Genomic DNA, 4,122 nt, shown 5'->3' on the forward strand with positions numbered 1-4,122 from the left:
ACACAACATGAAGAGAAATAAGACAGAATAGTGTGCCCGAGTGTACCCTCAAATGAAAGAACTCTAGCCCAAGACAGTGGAAGGCCATTGTACAGAGGCTATGGCACTACCCAAGACTAGAGAACAATGGTTTGATTTTGGAGTGTCCTTCTCCTAGAAGAGCTGCTTACCATTGCTAAAGAGTCTCTTCTACCATTGCCAAGAAGAAAGTAGCCACTGGACAATTACAGTGCAGTAGTTAACCCCTTGGGTGAATAAAAATTGTTTGGTAATCTCAGTGTTGTCAGGTGTATGAGGACAGAGGAGAATATGTAAAGAATAGGCCAGACTATTCGGTGTGTGTTTGTGTGTAGGAGAGGGAACATGAACCGTAACCAGAGAGAAGAATCCAATGTAGTACTGTCTGACCAGTCAAAAGACCCCATATCTCTAGCGGTAGTATCTCAACGGGTGGCTGGTGCCAGCCAACCTACTTCCTACCAAGTATTTGAATATAAAACAAACTACATATACTTTATCACGAAATATGAAAGTCTTCCTAGCATATAATTAATCTCGGTTTGTTTAAAAAAGGGCAAGGAATTGCATGATCAAGAAAGTGCCATTAATGTTACCATTGGTAAGTGTCAGAGGTAATCGCATTACAGTAAAGCTTATCAATGGGAACCTTGAAGGCTATTTATGGCAACTTTCCACCCGGAGGCGTTCGTTCTGTCTAATGACGTTTTCTGTTGATTTTTAAATTTTCTGCGTTTTTTTTAATCAAGATGTTATCGTTATTGTTACTCATAGCTATATAATTTTCGCATTTGTAATTATGATATTAGAAGGGATAAAGATGATGATAGTGGCTATTTTACTGGTTTTGATGCTGAATATTGAGTGTTTATTTATATATGGTATGAAAGTTTTATATCATCATCATCTCCTCATACGCCTATTGACGCAAAGGGCCTCGGTTAGATTTCGCCAGTCGTCTCTATCTTAAGATTTTAATTTAATACTTCTCCATTCATCATCTCCAACTTCGCGCTTCATAGTCCTCAGGCATGTAAGTCTAGGTCTTCCAACTCTTTTAGTGCATTGTGGAGCCTAGTTGAAAGTTTGGTGAACGAATCTCTCTTGGGGAGTACGAAGAGCATGACCAAACCATCTCCATTTATCCCTAATCATGATCTCATCCACATATGGCACTCGAGTAATATCTCTTATAGTTTCATTTCTAATCCTGTCCTGCCATTTAACTCCCTATATATATATATATATATATATATGTATGTGTGTGTGTGTGTGTATATATATATATATATATATATATGATTTTCATTCAAGACGATTGCCTTAGTGGCATCAATGGGTTTATATTTTATTCACGACAACACTGTTTCTACAAAACTATGTCTTTATCAAGTGATTATTGTTTAAAATAAGTTTACAATCACAATTCCTTTAATATATGAGGTTCTATAAAGATTATAAGCAATTATGTTGGAATTACAGTATTTACTTAAGAAATTAAAAATAATTATAAGAATTTAAAACGAAGAGGTGAAACTTTTCAAAATTTAGAGAACCTTAGATTATAATTAAAAGGAATGTTAAATTTTAACGAAAGGATTCCTTTCTTAATTTAATTCGTATAGCAACATTTATCTCGAATGTCCCAGTTTTTTCTTTTTCTTTATTATTTTTTTAACAATCTTGTGCAACAATTATTATTATTATTATTATTATTATTATTATTATTATTATTATTATTATTATTATTATCCTAAGCTACAACCCTTGTTGGAAAAGCAGGATGCTATATGGCCAGGGGCTCCAACGGAAAATAGCCCAGTGAGGACAGGAAACAAGGAAAAATAAACTATTTTAAGAACAGTAACATTAAAATAAATATTTTCTATATAAACTATAAAACTTGAACAAAACAAGTGGAAGAGAAGTAAGATAGAATAGTGTGCCAGAGTGTAACCTCAAGCAAAAGAACTCTACTCCAAGACAGTGGAAGGCCATGGTACAAGGGCTATGGTACTACCCAAATTGGTTAAGTATTTGTTGAAACTTTGACTTAGGCGATTACAAAGCGATGATTGGAAAACCCAAACGACTGATAAGAAAAAGTAATATTGTAAAGTGTAGTTTTTGCCTCTAATGAGATGGTACTTTTAATTAGATTACACCCACCATGCGCTAATTGCTTCGTGTTTAGTGTTCCCTTTGCATTGTTGTCTTGAGAATATAATTAATTGGTTCCACGATCTCCTCCTCTCTCTCTCTCTCTCTCTCTCTCTCTCTCTCTGTAAACTTGTCCAAGCTTAGTCATGAAAAGGTGTAAGCGTTATTACATAACATTTATTTTTTTCTATTCATATATATATATATTATATATATATACATATATTTATATATATATATATATATATATCTATATGTGTGTGTAATATATATATATATATATATATGTGTGTGTGTGTGTGTGCGTGTGTGTGTGTGTGTGTGTAGTAAATGTGTGAGTGTGTGTGTGTTTTTTAATATGCATACTTATGTGTATGGCTCTACTGGAGGTATGTATAAAATATTCAGGTCCCTTCCTCCAGATATATGCTTTATTGTTATCCACAATGCTCTCTTAATTTTCATGATTTATAACTATTTTTATATTTATTTATTACTGCAGCCTTTTTAATTCAAAGAAAAAAATAATCCGCTTATTTCCAATTAAGGGTTCGAACTTACGAACACCAGAATGACGGAGTTTACCTCGTGATCCTCTAACCCTGTTTTATTAGCTTAAGTGAGTCTGAATTTTAACCTTAAAAGGGCAATGGTGTTTATATTTATTACTGATTTATATTAAAACGCTTTTAGAGGTGAATTCATCCAAAATATAAAGATTTTAATAAATGGATAAATCATTGGGACTAATGCTCATATATGCATCAGAAGCAAATTCTCTCTCTCTCTCCTCTCTCTCTCTCTCTCCTCTCTCTCTCTCTCTAACACACACACACACACATATATATATATATATATATATATATATATATATATATATATATGTATATATATATATATATATATATATTATACAGTATATATACAGTATATATGTCTGTATATAGTTGTATGTATTAATGTGTATTTTGTGGATTTAAGTATTACGATAAATTGGATGTTATCATTCTGATATAACCCTGGTTTTTTAAAACTATCCATACTATTGCCCATGCGCCAAGGGTGTTTGTGTAAATGATTTCAGTGTAAAAATAGTTGAAAACAGTGTTGTTGCTAAGCGCTTTTGCTTATATCGCGTTCAGGCGTCAAGTACCTGGTAGCGACACTAACTGCAATTGGTCTCGCTAGATGGCTCTGTCTTCGCCAAGGTGTTTGGCGGGAGTGTAGAGCTGTCGTCTGCATCAGTGTCAGGTCTGCTTCTGTTGATGTCGGTTGTACCGTGTAGACACTCTCTACTCGTGCCTGTCTTTTGTGAAAGTGGTAAATTTACTTTGACAGGGATTGTTCTGTATCACAACGCGCCTTTCGTTGTAACATTCGCGTTCAGTCGTGGATATACCTCGAATTCCAAGGAACTCGTGAAAGAACATCGAGTTGTGTACACAAATTGTTTTGTAAACTGAATGTTGTTGAAGATGCTTTTGGAAAGGTGCCGCTGTTGGTTTGAACGGGGCACAACCTCTAACCTCGTTCTGTGGGGTTGATTAGATGTGATTAGGTGAACACCCGGGGTGAATAAAGTCAGAGGGTTTTTTCATAATGTTTATATTGTCAGCAGTGATTATTGTTAAAAGTTTCTTTTTTAATTTGTCTCGTATAGCCAGACCTAAATCCATTGAAATGTAATAACCAGTTGGCTACTGATAATAAGGGGTCATTTGATTACATTTAAAAAAGAATTATCATAAAATTCTCTTTTATTTATAGTATTGTTGATTATTTTTGTTCCAACCCATTTTATGATATATAATTTAATTATAATGCAACTGAACGCTGAATCAACATTCGGTATAGTAATTTAAATCCAGAGAGGTCTTTGGACCCTACCCCACTTCCTTTTACCAGGTAATTTTCAATTTCCTTTTCATTGTCCCAAGAAGAAGA

At 33.9% G+C, this 4,122-nt stretch overlaps 1 protein-coding gene across 1 annotated transcript in view; it reads left to right on the forward strand.

Annotated features, from left to right (window-relative positions):
• Positions 1–3,421: 3,421 nt before the first annotated feature.
• Positions 3,422–4,122, forward strand: part of LOC137641654 (nucleoredoxin-like) — a 598,725-nt gene continuing 598,024 nt past the window's right edge. The window contains exon 1 of the mRNA XM_068374407.1: positions 3,422–3,498. The gene's annotated coding sequence lies outside the window, so the exon portion shown is untranslated. The remainder of the gene's footprint in view (positions 3,499–4,122) is intronic.

The sequence above is a fragment of the Palaemon carinicauda genome, chromosome 5 (genome assembly GCF_036898095.1).
Source record: "Palaemon carinicauda isolate YSFRI2023 chromosome 5, ASM3689809v2, whole genome shotgun sequence".
In the NCBI taxonomy this organism is placed as follows: Eukaryota; Metazoa; Arthropoda; class Malacostraca; order Decapoda; family Palaemonidae; genus Palaemon; species Palaemon carinicauda.